This window comes from Triticum dicoccoides, chromosome 7B (genome assembly GCF_002162155.2).
Source record: "Triticum dicoccoides isolate Atlit2015 ecotype Zavitan chromosome 7B, WEW_v2.0, whole genome shotgun sequence".
Taxonomy (NCBI): domain Eukaryota; kingdom Viridiplantae; phylum Streptophyta; class Magnoliopsida; order Poales; family Poaceae; genus Triticum; species Triticum dicoccoides.
In genome coordinates this window covers 726,559,692-726,586,473 of record NC_041393.1, presented here as the reverse complement: position 1 = coordinate 726,586,473, position 26,782 = coordinate 726,559,692, and positions in this window count along the sequence as shown.

The following is a 26,782-nucleotide window of genomic DNA, read 5'->3' as shown; positions in this document are numbered from 1 at the left end:
TTTTGCATGCACCGGCCGCCGGCACATTCTTTTAGCTTTCATCCAGTCCGGTTCAGCAGCTATAGGCCGGCTCAGTAGGTATAGGTGGGAGGGAATCCTTCAAGCTAGACTTCCTTCCATGTCGATGGGGATTCCTATTTGGAGCATACAAAACCAGAAATTCCCATTTGACGCTAACTACGTCAAAATGTCCAGCATTCGCACAGGCGATCCCCCGAAGGCGAGAAATGGGCCGGCCCACTTCCCCACAGCGAGACAGCCGGGTTTGCGAACCTTCCCTGAATCGGTTTTTATTTTTTATACCAGTTTTTTTGTTTTGTTTTGTTTTTTTGTTTTTCTGTTTTTCTGTTTTATTTCTATTTTTCTGTTTTCTGTTTACCGTTTTATGTTTCATTTTCTTATTTCTTTTCCTTTTTTCTGTTTTCACTATTTTTTCGGTTTTTTTGTTTCTTTTGAAAATAATTCGGAAATTTCAACATTTGTTCGTGTAAAAAACCGTTCAACTTTTTTTAAAAGTTTGTGTTTATAAAATTCGTTCATAAATTTAAAAAATGTCTGCATTTTGAATAATTGTTTGGGCATTTCAAAAAATGTTTTTGTTTTTACAAAAAAGTGTTTGGAATGTTTATGTTCAAATTTTTAATATTTTAATAAAATTTTCCTTTTCTCTTTGTTTTTCAAATTTACTTTTATTCTCTTTTTGTTCAAAACATTTCGGAGCATTTAGATGGGCTGGCCGCCGGCTTATTCTTTTAGTTTTCATCCAATCTGGTTTTGGGAACGTTCAAGAACCTTCCTTGAACCTTTTTTTTCGCTTCTCCTTATTTTTTCTTTCGTTTTTTCTTAGTTTTTATTTATTCGTTTTTCTTTTATGTTTCTTAATCTATTTTTTTGTTTCTTTCTTTCCGATTTTCCTTTTCCCTTGTTACCCTTTGTTTTTCCATTTTCGCAAATATTTCAATTTTTAAAAAAATTGTGAGCATCCTAAAACTCATAAATATTTTTAAATAAATGAACAGCTTTTTTGTTTATCAGATTGAAAAAATTCTTATTGAATTCAAATTTTGTTCATCGAGTTTAAAAATTATTCATCAAATTCAATATAAAATGATCAAAATAAAAAATGTTAATCAAATTCAAAATTTGTTCACCTTTTCTAAATGTTCATGAAATTGAAAATTAGTTTGTGGATTTTTCAAAATGTGTTCATAATTTGAAACATGTTCATAATGTAAAACATGTTCATCCAGTTTTCAAAAGACAAAGTTCTTGAATACAACTTTTGTTCATCGAGTTCAAGAAATGTTCGGCGAATTTTGAATTAAAGGCACATTTTTCTGAAATTTATGAACATATTTTGACTTTACAAACATTTTTTCAATATGTGAACATTTTTTTCAAAGTTATGAACATTTTTTAACCACCAACATGTTATGATTTCTGGAATATTTTTCCCAAATATTTATTTTCCTTAAATCCTAAAACTTTTTAGAAATTCCGAATTGTTTTAAGGAAGAAAAACAGAAAAATAGATAAAAACAAAAAAATACGGAATGAAAAAACATGACGGGCTGGTGGCTCCCGAAAAGGAAATGGGTAGCGTATTATTTTCTTCCTTTGGAAAAATGGGCTTTCATTTCTTCAATACATGTGAAACATGAACTTATTTTAAATACATATTGAACTTTTAATACACGTTGTACATTTTTTATACCTGCTGAATATTTATTTGATACGCGCTCAAAATTTTCAAATGCATGATGAATATTTAAAATAAGTTCTTGTTAAAACTTTTTAAAATACATGTTAAATATTTTTCAAATACACGTTTAATATTTTTTCAATACATGTTGTACACTTTTTAATGATATGAGCGTTATTTCAAGTTTGCATGAACAAAAAATTACACTATATGAACATTTTTTAAATACACGACGGACACTTTTAAAATTTTCGGGAAATATATATTTTCTAGAATATTTCGAAAAATATAATAGGTAAAATAAGAACGAAGAGAAAAATAACGGAGGAAGTAGACCAAATGAACACTACTGGGCCAACCCACTAGCGCGCCCCTTGACATGAGGCTACACTCGATCTCACTTAAAGCGAGATATAGCCGCACTCGTACTTTTCTCCCTGAGTGCAAGACGTGCTTTGATGGGCTCAGCTCCATCTTCCTATGAGGTCATGACTTTGCATCTCCAGACCACACATAAACTCAATAAAAACATTCTATAGAACCATACATAACCGTAGGCTGAAGGCCTGACGGTATATTCCACTTTTCTTTTAGAAAAGATAAAGATGTTGATTTCGTTGGTCGCGGAGAAGATGCTTTGGCATCTCCAGACCACACATAACTTTAGACTTCATGAAGATGTTGACTCTCAAGCATCCACTACCGAAGGTATCATATGATGAAGCTTATAAACGCTTCGTTGATCAAAATATGAAAAAAATTACCTTTACACAAGAAATAGGGATTAAGCATGGAGTACTTATTCAAATTAATGGATGCCTCGTGATGATTGATCAGCCTGAGAAGTGGTAGACCTAAACCAAAATTTCAATCTATTATCTTTTCTTCGTTCAAATCTCTCAAAACTTCGAAGGATCTCTCTTCCTATTTGTTTTTAGTTCGGATCCTTCGCATGAATGATCTACGGTATGTTTCTCCTTTGATCCTCAACTTATTTTTTGTGAATCCGTGCTCTATAGTCTTTCATTGCCATGTTTAGGTTCTTGTCTGTTCTCGAACCAAATTTCTTGTTGAACACGTAATCACGGATGTTTTTAGAGGAGATAAATCATATGTTTAACGTATAATCATTTTTATATCGATCTGTTGGATTGGAAATTTATTTTGATCAGATTAGTATGAGAAGGTCCGTTCGTATTGCTTGAAGTGAAGCCGTTCGTTCGTATGTTGAAATTGCACATAGACATCAAGTTTTATTTCAGGGGATCAATATCGTTGACCACGCCAAAAAAAATCAGGTGCTTGAAGAGAGAAGGATTAAGCCAACCAAGTGGGTGTCTCCGTCCCAACCAAGTGGGTGTGTCTGTCCACGGTCGCCACACTTGGTACAGGTAATGATTTTAATTTGTTATGTACTAACGTGGGTTTGCAACATTTTGCTTTTCAGAACACGGATACATATTGTGAGTTAACGCTAGAGTTCTTGAGCACACTTTCACACACCGTAGGGCTGAATTCCTGAGGTGAAGAGGACCAGATCACATTCCATCTTATGAACCAAAGCTTCAACATGTCCCTTACAGAGTGGTGCACTTACGTTAGCTTCCCCAACAATGACGAGCACTTCCGCTATGCCTACGACATGCTCGAACCTCATTCGGTAACTTTATTTGGACAAATGAGTTACCAAGGCTACAAGTATAGAGCTAGTTGCATTGAGTGTCTTGTTATATGATGTCTCTATATGTTATCACTAAAACATTGCATGCATGTGGAGAAATTTCAAAAGTCAATGAATATAACAAGCTCATTCTTGGAAAGGTTTCTTCGGTTTGAGATAGCAAAAAGCTTAAGCTTGGGATGTTGCTTCCATGTCTACATCAAGATGTGGAGGTATTTATTTCGAATAAGTTGTAGTGAGGTTGCTTTTTATTTGGTTTTGCTTTTCGTTTTGTTTTTCCGCCGTTCACATCTTTTGCAAGTTAGATTTCAAAAGCCAAAAGCCAAAAATACAAAATATAATAAGGTTTTTTCAATACTTTGATCTTTTATTTGCCCTGAATTTTTGTTTGCATTCTCTTGCTAATATTTTTCGCAGCAGAGTTGATCTATCTTGAGCAATGAGGAACACACCTTAGGGAAGAGAAGCGTGAACATTCATGGACGTGAGGGTTGTCCTACGACTCCCGATTTGTGAACTTGCGATGCTTAGAATAGATGTAGCAGTCACATGTGTGATGTATTCAAGTGGGATTAAGTCTTCATAGTTAAAACATAGATTTTGTTCTTGTAGATAAAGTAATTAAGTAGTATGTGTTCAGTTTCATCTAGATATATAACCAAGACTTGTCGTGGGATTAGTTTTTAAAAGAAAGTGGTGATAAAAAGAATAATCATGCATAAGAGAAAGTCTCTAGAAAGACTTGGGTGTTGAGAAAATTTGTTCAAAGATGGTGATATTAGAGATACCCACTCCATAGTGTTTAATTTGAGACTCAATGGTATTTATGGATAAAGTTGTCCAGAGCAACCCAGTTCGAGGTCATCGAGGTTATGCCAAAATCTATTTTGCAATACATGTTATATTACTTTATGCGTGTTCCATGGCCCATCACTATATATTGCTTTATGTGTGTTACTGTGACTTTGTCACCCCTCCCGAGTTTATGCTGATGACTCCTTGGGCCTTTGAACAAATGTAGTGGCAACACTATAACGAATATTATTCAGCTTTCTCTGGAGGGTGTGTGTATTTTAAAATATTGAAATAAAGAATACCGATCACTGCACTCAAATGAGATAAATCCTTGGTCCACAGTATTCAACATAAGCCATAATGAAACCCGTATTTGCATGTATCATTTCTATGGCATAACCCATCACCGTAACACAAAAGTTCCAGGAAGCAACAATTGAAGAAAGTGTTTTGCGAGCCTTGACGAAGTGATTATCGTGGATGTTAGTGAGTTACTCTAACATCACGATGTCTTTTACATACCTTTCACTCCCGTATTATATGTTTTCATTGCAAAGAGAAAAGGCTCTTCCAAAGTGTTCCCAGCAAACAAGTGTTAGATAGAAGACATAGAATGAAAGGTAGTTGATTATTTTCTCTAGACTAACCAAAGTTTTGTGTTGACTATCTTTGCTTAACTAAGCTTGCATAATAATCATGACATCGCTACAGCTATATGCTAAGTTTTTAGGTGAAGGAAGAGGAAGGCTATCTAGGCATAGCCATCGTAAGTAAACCGAAACCTTCTCGTTATTTCGGTTTAAATGAGTTCCTTACATTTGATTTTATTTCTTGCTCGAGGATGAACAAGGTTTAACATGGGGGTGAAGGAAATATGCCCTAGAGAAAATAATAAAGTTGTTAGTTATATTTCCTTATATCATGATAAATGTTTATTATTCATGCTAGAATTGTATTAACCGGAAACTTGATACATGTGTGGATACATAGACAAAACACAGTGTCCCTGGTAAGCCTCTACTAGACTAGCTCGTTAATCAAAGATGATTAAGTTTCCTAACCATAGACATGTGTTGTCATTTGATGAACGGGATCACATCATTAGGAGAATGATGTGATGGACAAGACCCATCCGTTAGCTTAGCATAATGATCGTTAAGTTTTATTGCTATTGCTTTCTTCATGTCATATACATATTTCTTTGACTATGAGATTATGCAACTCTTGGATACGGGAGGAATACCTTGTGTGATATCAAGCGTCATAACGTAACTGGGTGATTATAAATATGCTCTACAGGTATCTCTGTAGGTGTTTGTTGGGTTGGCATAGATCGAGATTAGGATTTTTCACTCCGAGTATCGGAGAGGTATATCTAGGCCCTCTCGGTAATGCACATCATAATAAGACTTGCAAGCAATGTGACTAATGAGTTAATTGCGGGATGATGTATTATGGAATAAGTAAAGAGACTTGCCGGTAACGAGATTGAACTAGGTCTGAAGATACCGACGATCGAATCTGGAGCAAGTAACATACCCATGACAAAGGGAATAACGTATGTTGTCACTACGGTACGACCGATAAAGATCTTCGTAGAATATGTGGGAACCAATATGAGCATCCAGGTTCTGCTGTTGGTTATTGACCGGAGAGGTGTCTCGGTCATGTCCACATAGTTCTCGAACCCGTAGGGTCCGCACGCTTAACGTTCGATGACGATTTTGTATTATATGAGTTATGTGATTTGGTGACCAAATGTTGTTCGGAGTCCCGCATGAGATCACGGACATGACAAGGAGTCTCGAAATGGTCGAGAGGTAAAGATTCATATATAGGACGATGATATTCGGACACCGGAAGTGTTCTGGGGGTACCAGGTACATATCGGGTCACCAGAAGGGGTTCCGGGCATCCCCGGCAACTACATGGGCCTAATGGACCAAGAAGGGACAGACCAGCCCCGAGGGGGCTGGTGCGCCCCATGTAGGCCGAAATAGGGGGAAGGAAAGAGGTGAAGAGGGAAAGGAAGGGGAGGGATTCGGCCTCCCCCTTCCTTCTCTCCTCCCTCCTCCTTCCTTCCCCCTCCGGATGAATATGGAAGGGGGGCGGGGAGGCCGAATTGGGAGGCACCCAAGTAGGATTCCTCCTACTTGGGGCGCCCCCTTGGCTGCTTCTCCTCCCCTCCAACCTATATATATGAGGGGGGCACCGCTAGAACACAGAATATTGATTCCTAGCCGTGTGCGGCGCCTGATATGTCTCCAACGTATCTATAATTTTTTATTGTTCCATGCTATTATATTATCTGTTTTGGATGTTTAATGGGCTTTAATATGCTCTTTTATATTATTTTTGGGACTAACCTATTAACCGAAGGCCCAGTGCCAATTTCTATTTTTTTTTGCCTATTTTAGTGTTTCGCAGAAAAGGAATATCAAACGGAATCCAAACGGAATGAAACCTTCGCGATGATCTTTCTTGGACCGAAAGCAAACCAGAAGACTTGGAGATGAAGTCGGAGACACAACAAGGCGGCCATGAGGCAGGAGGGCGCGCCCCCACCCTCGTGGGCCCCTCGTAGCTCCACCGACGTACTTCTTTCTCCTATATATACTCTTATACCATAAAACATCAGGGAGAGCCACGAAACCACTTTTCCACTGCCGCAACCTTCTGTACCCATGAGATCCCATCTTGGGGCCTTTTCCGGCGATCTGCTGTAGGGGGAATCAATCACGGAGGGCTTCTACATCAACACCATAGCCTCTCCTATGAACCGTGAGTAGTTTACCACAGACCTTCGGGTCCATAGTTATTAGCTAGATAGCTTCTTCTCTCTCTTTGATTCTCAATACGAAGTTCTCCTGGATGTTCTTGGAGATCTATTCGATGTAATACTATTTTGCGGTGTGTTTGCCGAGATCCGATGAATTGTGGATTTATGAACTTGATTATCTAGGAATATTATTTGGTTCTTCTCTGAATTCTTATATGCATGATTTTATATCTTTGCAAGTCTCTTTGTATTATTGGTTTAGTTTGGCCTACTAGATTGATCTTTCTTGCAATGGGAGAAGTGCTTAGCTTTGGGTTCAATCTTGTGGTGTCCTTTCCCAGTGACAGTAGGGGCAGCAAGGCACGTATTGTATTGTTGCCATCGAGGATAAAAAGATGGGTTTTATATCATATTGCTTGAGTTTATCCCTCTACATCATGTCATCTTTCTTAATGCATTACTCTATTCTTATGAACTTAATACTCTAGATGCATGCTGGATAGCGGTCGATGTGTGGAGTAATAGTAGTAGATGCAGAATCATTTCGGTCTACTTGACACGGATGTGATGCCTATATTCATGATCATTGCCTTAGATATCTTCATAATTATGCGCTTTTCTATCAATTGCTCGGAAGTAATTTGTTCATCCATCGTAATACATGCTATCTTGAGAGAAGCCACTAGTGAAACCTATGGCCCCCGGGTCTCTTTCTTTTTATATTGCATATCTTTTATTTACACCGCATCTCGTTTACTATTTTGCAATCTTTACTTTCCAATCTATACAACAAAAATACCAAAAATATTTACTTTACTATCTTTATTAGATCTCACTTTTGTGAGTGACCGTGAAGGGATTGACAAACCCTTTATCGCGTTGGTTGCAAGGTTCTTGATTGTTTGTGCAGGTACTAGGTGACTTGTGCGTTGTCTCCTACTGGATTGATACCTTGGTTCTCAAAAACTGAGTGAAATACTTATGCTACTTTGCTGCATCACCCTTTCCTCTTCAAGGGAAAACCAACGCATGCTCAAGAGGTAGCAAGAAGGATTTATGGCGCCGTTGCCGGGGAGATCTACGCCAAGTCAAGACATACCAAGTACCCATCATAAACTCTTCTCCCTCGCATTACATTATTTGCCATTCGCCTCTCATTTTCCTCTCCCCCACTTCTAAAACGATTTTCGAAAACCTTTGCCTTTTCTTCGCCCCTTTTTCGTTCATCTCTTTTCGCTTGCTTCTTGTGTGCTTGTGTGTTGGATTGATTGTTTGTCACGATGGCTCAAGATAATACTAAATTATGTGACTTTTCCAATACAAACAACAATGATTTTATTAGCACTCCGATTGCTCCTACTACCGATGTTGAATCTTGTGAAATTAATACCGCTTTGTTGAATCTTGTTATGAAGGATCAATTTTCTGGCCTTCCTAGTGAAGATGCCGCTACCCATCTAAACAACTTTGTTGATTTGTGTGATATGCAAAAAAAGAAAGATGTGGATAATGATATTGTTAAATTGAAGCTATTTCCGTTTTCGCTTAGAGATCGTGCTAAAACTTAGTTCTCTTCTTTGCCTAAAAATAGTATTGATTCATGGAATAAGTGCAAAGATGCTTTTATCTCAAATTATATTCCTCCCGCTAAGATCATCACTCTTAGAAACAATATTATGAATTTTAAGCAACTTGATCATGAGCATGTTGCACAAGCTTGGGAGAGGATGAAATTAATGATACATAATTTCCCTACACATGGTTTGAATTTGTGGATGATTATACAAAAAAATTATGCCGGATTGAATTTTGCTTAAATCTTTTAGATTCGGCCGCGGGAGGTACCTTTATGGAAGTCACTTTAGGAGAAGCTACTAAACTCCTAGACAATATTATGGTTAATTATTCTCAATGGCACACCGAAAGATCCACTAGTAAAAAAGTTCATGCTATTGAAGAGATTAATGTTTTGAGTGGAAAGATGGATGAACTTATGAAATTGTTTGCTAATAAAAGTGTTTCTTCTGATCCTAATGATTTGCCTTTGTCTACTTTGATTGAGAATAATAATGAATCTATGGATGTGAATTTTGTTGGTAGGAACAATTTTGGTAACAACGTGTATAGAGGAAATTTTAATTCTAGGTCGTTTCCTAGTAATGTTGGGGAACATAGTAATTTCAAAAAATTTCCTACGCACACGCAAGATCATGGTGATGCATAGCAACGAGAGGGGAGAGTGTTGTCCACGTACCCTCGAAGACCGAAAGCGGAAGCGTTAGCACAACACGGTTGATGTAGTCGTACGTCTTCATGGCCCGACCGATCAAGCACCGAAACTACGGCACCTCCGAGTTCTAGCACACGTTCAGCTCAATGACATCCCTCGAACTCCGATCTAGCCGAGTGTCGAGGGAGAGTTCCGTCAGCACGACGGCGTGGTGACGATCTTAATGTTCTACCATCGCAGGGCTTTGCCTAAGCACTGCTACAATATTATCGAGGAGGACTATGGTGGAGGGGGGCACCGCACACGGCTAAGAGATCAAGAGATAAATTGTTGTGTTCATGGGGTGCCCCCTGCCCCTGTATATAAAGGAGCAAGGAGGAGGGGGCCGGCCAAGGGGAGGAGGCGCGCCCAACGGGGGAGTCCTACTCTCACCGGGAGTAGGACTCCTCCTTTCCTTGTTGGAGTAGGAGAAGGGAAGGGAGAAGGAGAAAGAAGGAAGGGGGCGCCCCCCTTCCCTAGTCCAATTCGGACCAGCCCATGGGGAGGGGTGCGACCAGCCTTTGGGGTCTTTTTCTCCTTTCCCGTATGGCCCATTAAGGCCTAATACGAATTCACGTAACTCTCCGGTACTCCGAAAAATATGCGAATCACTCGGAACCTTTCCGACGTCCGAATATAGTCATCCAATATATCGATCTTTACGTCTCGACCATTTCGAGACTCCTCGTCATGTCCCCGATCTCATCTGGGACCCACTATTTTGGATTTCAAGAAATTTAATTATGATAATTGCTTTTTGATAGATTGTATTTCCTTGTTGCAATCCGTGTTAAATTCTCCTCATGCTTAAAATCAAAATAAAGCTTTTACTAAACATACCGTTGATGCTTTAATGCAATCCCATGAAGAAAAGCTTGAACTAGAAGTTTCTATCCCTAGAAAACTTTATGATGAGTGGGAACCTACTATTAAAATGAATATTAAAGATTATGAATGTTATGCTTTATGTGATTTGGGTGCTAGTGTTTCCACGATTCCAAAAACTTTGTGTGATGTGTTAGGTTTCCGAGAATTTGATGATTGTTCTTTAAATTTGCATCTTGTGGATTCCACCATTAAGAAACCTATGGGAAGGATTAATGATGTTCTTATTGTTGCAAATAGGAATTATGTGCCCATAGATTTCATTGTTCTTGATATCGATTGCAATCCTACATGTCCGATTATTCTTGGTAAACCTTTTCTTAGAACAATTGGTGCAATTATTGACATGAAAGAAGGAAATATTAGATTCCAATTTCCATTAAGGAAAGGTATGGAACACTTTCCTAGGAAGAAAATTAAATTGCCTTATGAATCTATTATGAGATCCACTTATAGATTGCATACCAAAGATGACAATACCTAGATCTATTCTTGCTTTTATGCCTAGCTAGGGGCATTAAATGATAGCGCTTGTTGGGAGGCAACCCAGTTTTATTTTTGTTCCTTGATTTTTGTTACTGTTTAGTAATAAATAATTCATCTAGACTCTGTTTAGATGTGGTTTTATGTTTTAATTAGTGTTTGTTCCAAGTAGAACCAATAGGATCTTCTTGGGTGATAGTTGTTTGATCTTGCTGAAAAAGACAGAAACTTTGCACTCACGAATATAATTGTTAAAATTCACCAGAACGTGATAAATTGCTAATTCTTTTTGCAGTAGATTAATATACAAATTATCCAAGTTGACCTAGTTTTTCAGAATTTTTGGAGTTCCAGAAGTATTCGAACAAATCAGATTGATACAGACTGTTCTGTTTTGATAGATTCTGTTTTTCGTGTGTTGTTTGCTTATTTTGATGAATCTATGAGTAGTATCGGAGGGTATGAACCATAGAGAAGTTCGAATACAGTATGTTTAACACCAATATAAATAAATAATGAGTTCATTACAGTACCTTAAAGTGGTGGTTTATTTTCTTATACTAACGGAGCTCATGAGATTTTCTGTTGAGTTTTGTGTTGTGAAGTTTTCAAGTTTTTGGGTAAAGATTTGATGGATTTTGGAATAAGGAGTGGCAAGAGCCTAAGCTTGGGGATTCCCAAGGCACCCCAAGGTACAATTCAAGGACAACCAAAACCCTAAGCTTGGGGATGCCCCGGAAGGCATCCCCTCTTTCGTCTTCGTCTATCAGTAACTTTACTTGAGGCTATATTTTTATTCACCACATGATATGTGTTTTGCTTGGAGCGCCTTGTATGATTTGAGTCTTTACTTTTTAGTTTACCACAATCATCCTTGTTGTACACACCTTTTGAGAGAGACAAGCATGAATCGGAATTTATTAGAATACTCTATGTGCTTCACTTATATCTTTTTAGAGCACGGTGGTGGTTTTATTTTATAGAAATTGTTGATCTCTCATGCTTCACTTATATTATTTTGAGAGTCTTTTAGAACAGCATGGTAATTTTCTTTGGCTATAAAATTAGTCCTAATATGATGGGCATCCAAGATGGGTATAATAAAAACTTTCATATTAAGTGCATTGAATACTGTGAGAAGTTTGATGCTTGATGATTGTTTTGAGACATAAGGATGGTGATATTAGAGTCATGCTAGTGAATTAATTATGAATTTGGGAAATACTTGTGTTGAGGTTTGCAAGTCCCGCAGCATGCACGTATGGTAACCGTTGTGTAACAAATTTGAAGCATGAGGTGTTTCTTTGATTGTCTTCCTTATGAGTGGCGGCCGGGGACGAGCGATGGTCTTTTCCTACCAATCTATCCCCCTAGGAGCATGCGCGTAGTGCTTGGTTTTTGATGACTTGTAGATTTTTGCAATAAGTATGTGAGTTCTTTATGACTAATGTTGAGTCCATGGATTATACGCACTCTCACCCTTCCACCATTGCTAGCCTCTCTAGTACCGCGCAACTTTCGCCGGTACCATAACACCCACCATTACCTTCCTCAAAACAGCCACCATACCTACCTATTATGGCATTTCCATAGCCATTCCGAGATATATTGCCATGCAACTTTCCACCGTTCCATTTATTATGACACGTTCCATCATTGTCATATTGCCTTGCATGATCATGTAGTTCACATCGTATTTGTGGCAAAGCTTGTTGGGGAACGTAGTAATTTCAAAATTTTCCTACGCACACACAAGATCATGGTGATGCATAGCAACGAGAGGGGAGAGTGTTGTCCACGTACCCTCGTAGACCGAAAGCGGAAGCGTTAGCACAACGCGGTTGATGTAGTCGTACGTCTTCACGATCCGACCGATCAAGTACCGAACGCACGGCACCTCCGAGTTCAGCACACGTTCAGCCCGATGACGTCCCTCGAACTCCGATCCAGCCGAGTGTTGAGGGAGAGTTTCGTCAGCACGGCAGCGTGGTGACGATGTTGATGTTCTACCGACGCAGGGCTTCGCCTAAGCACCGCTACAGTATTATCGAGGTGGACTATGGTGGAGGGGGGCACCGCACACAGCTAAGAGATCAAACAGATCAATTATTGTGTCTATGGGGTGCCCCCCTGCCCCCGTATATAAAGGAGCAAGGGGGGAGGCGGACGGCCTAGGAGGAGGGCACGCCAGGGCGGAGTCCTACTCCCACCGGGAGTAGGACTCCTCCTTTCCTTGTTGGAGTAGGAGAAGGGAAGGGAGAAGGAGAAGAAAGGAAGGGGCGCCCCCCCTCCCTAGTCCAATTCGGACCAGCCCATGGGGAGGGGTGCGGCCACCCTTTGGGGCCTTTCTCTCCTTTTCCCGCATGGCCCATTAAGGCCCAATACGAATTCCCGTAACTCTCCGGTACTCCGAAAAATACCCGAATCACTCGGAACCTTTCCGAAGTCTGAATATAGTCGTCCAATATATCGATCTTTACGTTTTCGACCATTTCGAGACTCCTCATCATGTCCCCAATCTCATCCGGGACTCCGAACTCCTTCGGTACATCAAAACTCATAAACTCATAATATAACCGTCATCGTAACGTTAAGCGTGCGGACCCTACGGGTTCGAGAACTATGTAGACATGACCAAGACACATCTCCGGTCAATAACCAATAGCGGAAACTGGATGCTCATATTGGCTCCCACATATTCTATGAAGATCTTTATCGATCAAACCACATAACAACATACGTTGTTCCCTTTGTCATCGGTATGTTACTTGCCCGAGATTCGATCGTTGGTATCTCAATACCTAGTTCAATCTCATTACCGGTAAGTCTCTTTACTCGTTCCGTAATACATCATCCCGCAACTAACTCATTAGTTTCAATGCTTACAAGGCTTAAGTGATGTGCATTACCGAGTGGGCCCAGAGATACCTCTCCGACAATCGGAGTTACAAATCCTAATCTCGAAATATGCCAACCCAACAAGTACCTTCGGAGACACCTGTAGAGCACCTTTATAATCACCTAGTTACGTTGTGACGTTTGGTAGCACACAAAGTGTTCCCCCGGTAAACGGGAGTTGCATAATCTCATAGTCATAGGAACATGTATAAGTCATGAAGAAAGCAATAGCAACATACTAAACGATCAAGTGCTAAGCTAACGGAATGGGTCAAGTCAATCACATCATTCTCTTAATGATTTGATCTCGTTAATAAAATGACAACTCATGTCTATGGTTAGGAAACATAATCATCTTCGATTAATGAGCTAGTCAAGTAGAGGCATACTAGTGACACTCTGTTTGTCTATGTATTCACACATGTATTATGTTTCCGGTTAATACAATTCTAGCATGAATAATAAACATTTATCATGATATAAGGAAATAAATAATAACTTGCCTCTAGGGCATATTTCCTTCAAAGCCACCATTCATAATTTTTTCATACATGTCACTCTTGATTCATTGCACATCCCGGTACACCGCCGGAGGCACGCTTATAGAGTCATATTTTGTTCTAAGTATCGAGTTGTAATCTTTGAGTTGTAAATAAATAGAAGTGTGATGATCATCATTATTAGAGCATTGTCCCGTATGAGGAAATAAAAAAATAAAAAAAGAGGCCATCAAAAAAGAGAAAGGCCCAAATAAAAAAAATGAGAGAAAAAGAGAGAAGGGACAATGCTACTATCCTTTTTCCACACTTGTGCTTCAAAGTAGCACCATGATCTTCATGATAGAGAGTCTCTTATTTTATCACTTTCATATACTAGTGGTAATTTTCATTATAGAACTTGGCTTGTATATTCCAACGATGGGCTTCCTCAAATGCCCTAGGTCTTTGTGAGCAAGCAAGTTGGATGCACACCCACTTAGTTTCTTTTGTTGAGCTTTCATATATTTATAGCTCTAGTGCATCCGTTGCATGGCAATCCCTAGTCACTCACATTGATATCTATTGATGGGCATCTACATAGCCCATTGATACGCCTAGTTGATGTGAGACCGTCTTCCTCCTTTTTTGTCTTCTCCACAACCACCACTCTATTCCACCTATAGTACTATGTCCATGGCTCGCGCTCATGTATTGCGTGAAAGTTGGAAAAGTTTGAGAATACTAAAGTATGAAACAATTGCTTGGCTTGTCATCGAGGTTGTGCATGATTTGAGCATTTTGTGTTACGAAGATGGAGCATAACCAAACTATATGATTTGTAGGGATGAACTTTCTTTGGCCATGTTATTTTGAGAAGACATGGTTACTTTGTTAGTATGCTTGAAGTATAATTATTTTCATGTCAACATTAAACTTTTGTCTTGAATCTTTCGGATCTGAAAATTCATGCCAAAATAAAGAAAATTACATTGATAATTATGTTAGGTAGCATTCCACATCAAAAATTCTATTTTTATCATTTACCTACTCGAGGACGAGCAGGAATTAAGCTTGGGGATGCTTGATACGTCTCCAACGTATATATAATTTTTTATTGTTCCATGCTATTATATTATCTGTTTTGGATGTTTAATGGGCTTTAATATGCTCTTTTATATTATTTTTGGGACTAACCTATTAACCGGAGGCCCAGTGCCAATTTCTGTTTTTTCGCCTATTTTAGTGTTTTGCAGAACAGGAATATCAAACGGAATCTAAACGGAATGAAAGCTTCGCGATGATCTTTCTTGGACCGAAAGCAAACCAGAAGACTTGGAGATGAAGTCAGAGACGCAACGAGGCGTCCACGAGGCAGGAGGGCGCGCCCCGACCCCTCGTGGGCCCCTCGTAGCTCCACCGATGTACTTCTTTCGCCTATATATACTCTTATACCCTAAAAACATCAGGGAGATCCACGAAACCACTTTTCCACCGGTGCAACCTTCTGTACCCGTGAGATCCCATCTTGGGGCCTTTTCCGGCGATCTGCCGGAGGGGGAATCAATCACGGAGGGCTTCTACATCAACACCATAGCCTCTCCGATGAAGCGTGAGTAGTTTACCACAGACCTTCGGGGCCATAGTTATTATCTAGATGGCTTCTTCTCTCTCTTTGATTCTCAATACAAAGTTCTCCTTGATGTTCTTGGAGTTCCATTCGATGTAATACTCTTTTGCGGTGTGTTTGCCGAGATCCTATGAATTGTGGATTTATGAACTTGATTGTCTATGAATATTATTTGGTTCTTCTCTGAATTCTTATATGCATGATTTGATATCTTTGCAAGTCTCTTCGAATTATTGGTTTAGTTTGGCCTACTAGATTGATCTTTCTTGCAATGGGAGAAGTGCTTAGCTTTGGGTTCAATCTTGCGGTGTCCTTTCCCAATGGCAGTAGGGGCAGCAAGGCACGTATTGTATTGTTGCCATTGAGGATAAAAAGATGGGGTTTATATCATATTGCTTGAGTTTATCCCTCTACATCATGTCATCTTGCTTAATGCGTTACTCTGTTCTTATGAACTTAATACTCTAGATGCATGCTGGATAGCGGTCGATGTGTGGAGTAATAGTAGTAGATGCAGAATCGTTTCGGTCTACTTGACACGGATGTGATGCCTATATTCATGATCATTGCCTTAGATATCTTCACAATTTTGCGCTTTTCTATCAATTGCTCGGCAGTAATTTGTTCACTCACCGTAATACATGCTATCTTGAGAGAAGCCACTAGTGAAACCTATGGCCCCCGGGTCTCTTTCTTATTATATTGCATATCTTTTATTTGATCTCATTTACTATTTTGCAATCTTTACTTTCCAATCTATACAACAAAAATACCAAAAATATTTACTTTACTATCTTTATTAGATCTCACTTGTGCGAGTGACCGTGAAGGGATTGACAACCCCTTTATCACATTGGTTGCAAGGTTCTTGATTGTTTGTGCAGGTACTAGGTGACTTGTGCGTTGTCTCCTACTGGATTGATACCTTGGTTCTCAAAAACTGAGGGAAATACTTACGGTACTTTGCTGCATCACCCTTTCCTCTTCAAGGGAAAACCAACGCATGCTCAAGAGGTAGTAGCGCCCCCTCCACAGTTTACGCCGCCGGTCATATTCACGTAGTGCTTAGACGAAGCCCTGCACGGATCACTTCACCATCACAGTCACCACGCCGTCGTGCTGACAAAACTCTCCCTCGGCACTTTGCTGGATCAAGAGTTGGAGGGACGTCATCAAGCTGAACGTGTGCAGAACTCGGAGGTGTCATACGTTCGGTGCTTGATCGGTCGGAACGAGAATAAGTTTGATTACATCAACTGCGTTGTCAAACGCTTCCGCTTTCGGTCTATGAGGGTACGAGGACACACTCTCCCCCTCTCCTTGCTATGCATCTCCTAGATAGATCTTGCGTGAGCGTAGGAATTTTTTGAAATTGCATGCTATGTTTCCCAACAGTGGCATCCGAGCCAAGTCCATGCGTAGATGATATGCATGAGTAGAACACAAAGAGTTGTGGGCAGTGATCGTCATACTGCTTACCACCAATGTCTTATTTTGATTTGGTGATATTGTTGGATGAAGAGGCCCGGACCAACCTTACATGACCACGTTCATGAGACTGGTTCCACCGATAGACACTAGTTTTGCATAAAGGTGGCTGCTGGCGGGTGTCTGTTTCTCTAACTTTAGTTGAATCGAATTTGACTGCAGCTAGACCTTGTTGAAGGTTAAAACAGCAAACTTGATAAATCACCGTTGTGGTTTTGATGCATAGGTAAGAACGGTTCTTACTAGAAGCCTGTACCAGCCACGTAAAACTTGCAACAACAAAGTAGAGGGTGTCTAACTTGTTTTTGCAGGGCATGTTGTGATGTGATATGGTCAAGACATGATGTGATATAAGTTATTGTATGAGATGATCATGTTTTGTAAAAGTTATCGGCAACTGGCAGGAGCCTTATGGTTGTCGCTTTATTGTATGAAATGCAAATGACATGTAATTGCCTTACTTTATCACTATGCGTTAGCGATAGTTGTAGAAGCAATAGTTGGCGAGACGACCACGACGCTACGATGGAGATCATGACGGTGCTTTGGAGATGGAGATAAAAGGCACAAGATGATGATGGCCATATCATGTCACATATTTTGATTGCATGTGATGTTTATCTTTTATGCATCTTATTTTTCTTAGTACGGCAGTAGCATTATATGATGATCCCTTACTAAAATTTCAAGGTATAAGTGTTCTCCCTGAGTATGCACCGTTGCGACAGTTCGTCGTGCTGAGACACCACGTGATGATCGGGTGTGATAGGCTCTATGTTCACATACAACAGGTGGAAGACAGTTTTGCACATGCGGAATACTCGGGTTAAACTTGACAAGCCTAGCATGTACATACATGGCCTCGGAACACTGGAGACCGAAAGGTTGAACGTGAATCATATAGTAGATATGATGAACATAGAGATGTTCACCATTGATGACTACTCCATCTCACGTGATGATCGGACATGGTTTAGTTGATTTGGATCACATGGTTATTTAGATGACTCGAGGGATGTCTATCTAAGTGGGAGTTCTTAAGTAAAATAATTAATTGAACCTAATTCATCATGAACTTAGTCCTGATAGTATTTGCATATCTATGTTGTAGATCAATAGCTCGCGTTGTAGCTCCCCTATATTTTTGATATGTTCCTAGAGAAAACTAAGTTGAAAGATGATAGTAGCAATGATGCAGACTGGGTCCGTGATCTGAGGATTATCCTCATTACTGCACAGAAGAATTATGTCCTTGATGCAATGCTAGGTGATAGGCCTATTGCAGGAGCAGATGCAGACGTTATGAATGTTTGACAAGCTCGGTATGATGACTACTTGATAGTTTAGTGCACCATGCTTTACGGCTTAGAACCGGGACTTCAAAAATGTTTTGAACTCCATGGAGCATATGAGATGTTCCAAGAGCTGAAAATGATATTTCAGACTCATGCCCATGTTAAGAGGTATGAGACCTCTGACAAGTACTTTGCCTACAAGATGGAGGAGAATAGCTCAGCTAGTGAGCATGTGCCCAAAATGCCTGGGTACTACAATCGCTTGGATCAAGTGGGAGTTAATCTTCCAGATAAGATAGTGATTGACAGAGTTCTCTAGTCACTATCACCAAGTTACTAGAACTTTGTGATGAACTATAATATGCAAGGGATAACAAAAACAATTCCCAAGCTCTTCGCGATGCTGAAATCGGTGAAGGTAGAAATCAAGAAGTAGCATCAAGTGTTGATTATTAACAAGACCACTAGTTTCAAGAAAAAAGGCAAAGGGAAAGAAAGGGAACTTCAAGAATAATGGCAAGCAAGTTGCCACTCCCATGAAGAAGCCCAAAGCTGGACCTAAGCCTGAAACTGAGTGCTTCTACTGCAAAGGGAATGGTCACTAGAAGCGGAACTGCCCCAAATACTTGGTGGATAAGAAGGACGGCAAAGTGAACAAAGGTATATTTGATATACAGATATTGATGTGTACTTTACTAGTGTTCGTAGCAACCCATGGGTATTTGATACCGGTTCAGTTGCTAAGATTAGTAACTAGAAACGGGAGTAGCAGAATGAATAGAGACTAGTTAAGGACAAGGTGACGATGTGTGTTGGAGGTAATTCCAAGGTTGATACGATCACCATCGCACACTCGCTCTACCTTCGGGATTAGTGTTGAACCTAAATAAATGTTATTTGGTGTTTACATTGAGCATGAATATGATCGGATCATGTTTATTGTGATACATTTATTCATTTAAGTCAGAGAATAATTGTTGTTCTATTTACATGAATAAAACCTTCTATGGTCATACACCCAATGTAAATGGTTTATTGAATCTCGACCGTAGTGATACACATATTCATAATATTGATGCCAAAAGATGCAAAGTTGATAATGATAGTGCAACATATTTGTGGCACTGCCGTTTAGGTCATATTGGTGTAAAGCGCATGAAGAAACTCCATGCAGATGGACTTTTGGAATAACTTGATTATGAATCATTTGATACTTGCGAACCATGCCTCATGGGCAAGATGACTAAAACTCCGTTCTCTGGAACAATGGAGCAAGCCAATGACTTATTGGAAATAATACATACCAATGTATGCGATCCGATGAGTGTTGAGGCATGCGGCGGGTATCGTTATTTTCTGGCCTTCACAGATGATTTGAGCATATATGGGTATATCTACTTAATGAAACACAAGTCTGAAACATTTGAAAAGTTCAAAGAATTTCAGGGTGAAGTGGAGAATCATCGTAACAAGAAAATAAAGTTTCTATGATCTGATCACAGAGACGAATATTTGAGTTACGAGTTTGGCCTTCATTTAAAACAATGTGGAATAGTTTCACAACTCACGCCACCTGGAACACCACATCGTAATGGTGTGTCCGAACATCGTAAACATACTTTCTTAGATATGGTGCGATCTATGATGTCTCTTACCGATTTACCACTATCATTTTGGGGTTATGCATTAGAGACAACTGCATTCACTTAAGTAGGGCACCATCTAAATCCGTTGAAACGACACCGTATCAACTATGGTTTGGCAAGAAACCTAAGTTGTCATTTCTTAAAGTTTGGGGTTGCGATGCTTATGTGAAAAAGCTTCGGCCTGATAAGCTCGAACCCAAATTGGAGAGTGCGTCTTCATAGGATACCCAAAAGAAACTGTTGGGTACACCTTCTATCACAGATCCGAAGGCAAGATCTTTGTTGCTAAGAATGGATCCTTTCTAGAGAAGGAGTTTCTCTCGAAAGAAGTGAGTGGGAGGAAAGTAGAACTTGCTGAGGTAATTGTACCTTCCCTCGAATTGGAAAGTAATTCATCACAGAAAACTATTCCCGTGATGCCAACACCAACTAGAGAGGAAGCTAATGATAATGATCATGAAACTTCAGATCATGTTACTACCGAACCTCGTAGGTCAACCAGAGCACGTTCCTGATGTCTACTACGCAACCTTCTCCTTGTAGACGTTGTTGGGCCTGCAAGTGCACAGGTTTGTAGGACGGTAGCAAATTTCCGTCAAGTGGATGACCTAAGGTTTATCAATCCGTAGGAGGCGTAGCATGAAGATGGTCTCTCTCAAGCAACCCTGCAACCAAATAACAAAGAGTCTCTTGTGTCCCCAAGACACCCAATACAATGGTATATTGTATAGTTGCACTAGTTCGGCGAAGAGATGGTGATACAAGTGCAATATGGATGGTAGATATAGGTTTTTGTAATCTGAAAATATAAAAACAGAAAGGTAGCAAGTGATAAAAGTGAGCGTAAACGGTATTGCAATGCTAGGAAACAAGGCCTAGGGTTCATACTTTCACTAGTGCAACTTCTCTCAACAATAATAACATAATTGAGTCATATAACTATCCCTCAACATGCAACAAAGAGTCACTCCAAAGACACTAATAGCGGAGAACAAACGAAGAGATTATGGTAGGGTATGAAACCACCTCAAAGTTATTCTTTCCAATCAATCCATTGGGCTATTCCTATAAGTGTCACAAACAGCCCTAGAGTTCGTACTAGAATAACACCTTAAGACACAAATCAACCAAAACCCTAATGTCACCTAGATACTCCAATGTCACCTCAAGTATCCGTCGGTATGATTATACGATATGCGTCACACAATCTCAGATTCATCTATTCAACCAACACATAGAACCTCAGAGAGTGCCCCAAAGTTTCTACCGGAGAATCACGATGAAAACGTGTGCCAACCCCTATGCATAGGTTCATGGGCGGAACCCGCAAGTTGATCACCAAAACATACATCAAGTGAATCACATGATATCCCATTGTCACCATAGATACGCACGACAAGACATACATCAAGTGTTCTCAAATCTTTAAAGACTCAATCCGATAAGATTACTTCAAGGGGAAAACTCAATCCATTACAAGAGAGTAGAGGGGGAGAAGAAACTTAAGATCCAACTATAATAGCAAAGCTCGCGATACATCAAGATCGTGCCAAATCAAGAACACGAGAGAGAGAGATCAAACACATAGCTACTGGTACATACCCTCAGCCCCGAGGGTGAACTACTCCCTCCTCGTCATGGAGAGCGCCGGGATGATGAAGATGGCCACAGGTGAGGGTTCCCCCCTCCGGCAGGGTGCCGGAACGGGGTCCCGATTGGTTTTTGGTGGCCCTGGAGATTTTGCGGCGGCGGAACTCCCGATCTATCCTCTGTTCTGGAAGTTTTAGGGCACGTGGAGTTATATAGGCGGAAGAAGCACGTCAGGGGAGCCACGAGGGCCCCACGAGGCAGTGGGCGCGCCCTAGGGGGGTGGGCGCGCCCCCCAACCTCGTGGCTTCCTCGTGGCTTCCTCGTTCCTTCCTTGGCGTGGGGTCCAAGTCCATCCGGTAGCTTTCCTTCCAAAAATAACTTCTCCAGTTGATTTCGTTCCGTTTTGACTCCGTTTGATATTCCTTTTCTTCGAAATACTGAAATAGGCAAAAAACAGCAAATCTGGGCTGGGCCTCTGGTTAATAGGTTAGTCCCAAAAGTAATATAAAAGTGGAAAATAAAGCCCAATATTGCCCAAAACAGTAGATAATATAGCATGGAGCAATCAAAAATTATAGATACGTTGGAGACGTATCAAGCATCCACAAGCTTAATTCCTGCTCATCCCGGAGTAGGTAAATGATAAAAAGATAATTTTTGATGCGGAGTGCTACTTGGCATAACTTCATTGTAATTCTTCTTAATTGTGATATGAATATTCAGATCCGAAAGATTCAAGACAAAAGTTCATATTGACATAAAAATAATAATACTTCAAGCATACTAACTAAGCAAGTATGTCTTCTTAAAATAACATGGCCAAAGGAAGTTCATCCCTACAAAATCATGTGGTTTAGTCATGCTCCATTTTTGTCACACAAGAATGCTCTCATCTTGCACAACCCCGATTACAAGCCAAGAAATTGTTTCATACTCTAGTAATCTCAAACTTATAAACCTTCACGCAATACATGAGCGCGAGCCATGGATATAGCACTATGGGTGGAATAGAATATGATGATGAGGGTTATGTGGAGAAGACAAAAAAGGAGAAGATCTCACATTAACGAGGCTAATCAATGGGCTATGGAGATGCCCATCGATTGATTTTAATGCGAGGAGTAGGGATTGCCATGCAACGGATGCACTAGAGCTATAAATGTATGAAAGCTCAACAAAAGAAACTAAGTGGGTGTGCATCCAACTTGCTTGCTCACGAAGACCTAGGGCATTTGAGGAAGCCCTCGTTGGAATATACAAGCCAAGTTCTATAATGAAAAATTCCCACTAGTATATGAAAGTGACAACATATGGAACTCTCTATATGAAAAACATGGTGCTACTTTGAAGCACAATATATGAGACTCGCTATATGAAGAACATGGTGCTACTTTGAAGCACAAGTGTGGAAAAAAGGATAGTAGCATTGTCCCTTTTTATTTATTCTTTTTTTTGGGCCTTTATTTTTTCTTTGGCCTTTCTCTTTTTTTGGGGGGGGGGGACAATGCTCTATTGAATGATGATCATCCCACTTCTCTTTATTTACAACTCAATGATTACAACTCGATACTAGAACAAAGTATGACTCTATATGAATGCCTCCGGCGGTGTACCGGGATATGAAATGAATCAAGAGTGACATGTATGAAAGAATTATGAATGGTGGCTTTGTGACGCCCCCGATTCAATCGTACACTAATCATGCACGCAAATGTGTACGATCAAGATCAGGGACTCACGGGAAGATATCACAACACAACTCTAAAACATAAATAAGTCATACAAGCATCATAATACAAGCCAGGGGCCTCGAGGGCTCGAATACAAGTGCTCGATCATAGACGAGTCAGCGGAAGCAACAATATCTGAGTATAGACATAAGTTAAACAAGTTTGCCTTAAGAAGGCTAGCACAAACTGGGATACAGATCGAAAGAGGCGCATGCCTCCTGCCTGGGATCCTCCTAACTACTCCTGGTCATTGTCAGCGGGCTGCACGTAGTAGTAGGCACCTCCGGGGTAGTAGTCGTCATCGATGGTGGCGTCTAGCTCCTGGGCTCCATCGTCTGGTTCCAGCAATCGGGTAAAGAAAGGGGGAAAAGGGGGAACAAGGCAACCGTGAGTACTCATCCAAAGTACTCGCAAGCAAGGAGCTACACTACATATGCATGGATATATGTGTAAAGGGCCATATCGGTGGACTGAACTGCAGAATGCCAGAATAAGAGGGGGATAGCTAATCCTGTCGAAGACTACGCTTCTGGCAGCCTCCGTCTTGCAGCATGTAGAAGAGAGTAGACTGAAGTCCTCCAAGTAGCATCGCATAGCATAATCCTACCCGGCGATCCTCTCCTCGTAGCCCTGTTAGAGAGCGACCACCGGGTTGTATCTGGCACTTGGAAGGGTGTGGTTCATTAAGTATCCGGTTCTAGTTGTCATAAGGTTAAGGTACAACTCCAAGTCGTCCTGTTACCGAAGATCACGGCTATTCGAATAGATTAACTTCCCTGCAGGGGTGCACCACATTACCCGACACGCTCGATCCCATTTGGCCGGACACACTTTTCTGGGGCATGCCCGGCCGCGGAAGATCAACATGTCGCAGCCCCACCTAGGCATAACAGAGAGGTCAGCACGCCGGTCTAAACCTAAGCGCACAGGGGTCTGGGCCCATCGCCCTTAGCACACCTGCACGTTGCGTGGGCAGCCGGAAGCAGAACTAGCCCCCTTAATACAAGAGCAGGCTTACGTTCCAAACCGGCGCGCGCTGCTCAGTTGCTGACGTCACGAAATGCTTCGGCTGATACCACGACGCCGGTTGCCCATATCTTGTCCCATGTGGCGGTTAGTGCGTATAAGGTCAACGACCCAACTCAGATCAAATACCAAGATCTCGTTAAGCGTGTTAAGTATCCGCGAACGCCGAACAGGGCCAGGCCCACCTCTCACCCAGGTAGTTTCAACCTGCCCTGACGCTCCGCCACAAAGATCCACACAGAGGGCCGTTGGGACAACGGTCCTTTCAGCCCCCAATCCGTGAATCACTCGTGGGTGCTCCTCGAGCCGACCCGACTTTAGTCACCACATGTATCATGTATAAAGTATATAGTATATACCCGTGATCACCTCCCAAGTGATCACAGCCCGGTAGTATAGCACAACAGATAGACAAGAATGTAGGGCCACTGATGGAATAGTAGCATCATATACTAAGCATGTAGGATTGTAGGTAAAGGTAACAATAGTAGTAGCAAGGATAGGCTATGCATCAGGATAGGAATAACGGAAAGCAGTAACATGCTACACTACTCTAATGCAAGCAGTAGAGAGTAGAATAGGCGATATCTGGTGATCAAGGGGGGGGGGGCTTGCCTGGTTGCCCTGGCAAGAGAGAGGGGTCGTCAACACCGTAGTCGTACTGGGTAGCAGCGGCGTCGGTCTCGGTGTCTAGTGGAAGAAGAGGGGGAAGAAACAATGAATATAATGCAAACATATGCATAACGGTGCATAACAAAGCAATATGTGATGCTAGGCGTGCCCTAACGCGGTATGAGGTGATACCGGTGAAGGGGGGAAACATCCGGGAAAGTATCCCCGGTGTTTCGCGTTTTTGGACAAATGGAAAGTTGCGTGTTCGATAGGTTAGGGGGGTATGGCGGACGAATGGGTTGCATATCCGGAATCGTCTCGTCGTTCTGAGCAACTTCCATGTAGAAAGTATTTTCATCTGAGCTACGATTTATCTTCTATTAATTTTAAAAGATTTAAATCATTTTCAGGATTTATTTAATTATTTTAATGCAACATTATCTAGAACAGTGATTGTTGATGTCAGCATGATGTCAGCAGTCAATAGAGGTTGACTGGGTCAAACTGACATGTGGGCCTAGTGGGACCCACCTGTCATACACTGTTAAGTTAATCAGGGTTAGGTTAAACTAATTATTGCTTAGTTAGACTAACAGGTTAATTTGATTAATTAAGTAGGATTAATTAACTTAATTAATTTAGTGAATTAATTAATTAATTAAATTTATTATATATTTTTAGTATTATTTCTTATTAAAATTAAAACAGGGGCGTGGGCCCCTATGGTCAACGTCACAGGGGAGCAACGGGGCAGGTTAGCGGGTTAGCGCGCGTGGGCACCAGCCGGGACAGGCCCGGGCGCGGCCAACACGCGAGGCCACGGCGAGCAGCCGGACCCGATGGGGTGCTAGCGGCCAGTGCCGCGCGGGAGGTGTTGGGGAACGTTGCAGAAAATTAAAATTTTCCTACGGTTTCACCAAGATCCATCTATGAGTTCATCTAAGCAACGAGTCAAGGGAGAGAGTTTGCATCTACATACCACTTGTAGATCGAGTGCGGAAGCTTTCAAGGGGATGGTGATGAGGGAGTCATACTCGCCGCGATTCGGATCACCGACGACCAAGTGCTCAACGGACAGCACCTCCGCGTTTAACACACGTACGGGACGGTTGACGTCTCCTCCGTCTTGATCCAGCAAGGAGGAAGGAGAGGTTGAGGAAGGCAGCTCCAATGGCAGCACGACGACATGGTGCAGTTGGTGCAGAAGTTCTCCAACAGGGCTTCGCCAAGCACGTATGGAGGAGAGGTGTTGGGGAGGGGAGGGGCTGCGCCTTGACTTGTGCATTGCAGCCCTCCCCCACCCCTCTATATATAGTGGAAGAGGGGCAATAGGGGCAAGAGGGGCCGGCCCTCTAGAGGGAAACCCTAGAGGGGGGCGGCGGCCAAGGGAGGGAGGCTTGCCCCCCAAGCTAGGGGGCCCCCCCTTTAGGGTTTCTCCTCCCAAGCCCTAGCCGCATGGGCCCTAGGTGGGGAGGCGCGCCCAGCCCACTAGGGGCTGGCTCCCTCTCCCACGTAGCCCAAGTGGCCCCCGGGAGGGGTGGCCCCTCCCGGTGGACCTCCGGAACCCTTCCGGTGGCCCCGGTACAATACCGGTACGCCCCCGAAACTTTCCGGTATCCGTTTAACAACTTCCCATATATAAATCTTTACCTCCGGACCATTTCGGAACTCCTCATGACGTCTGGGATCTCATCCGGGACTCTGAACAACATTCATAATCACATACAAGTCTTCCTAATAACCCTAGCGTCACCGAACCTTAAGTGTGTAGACCCTACGGGTTCGGGAGACATGCAG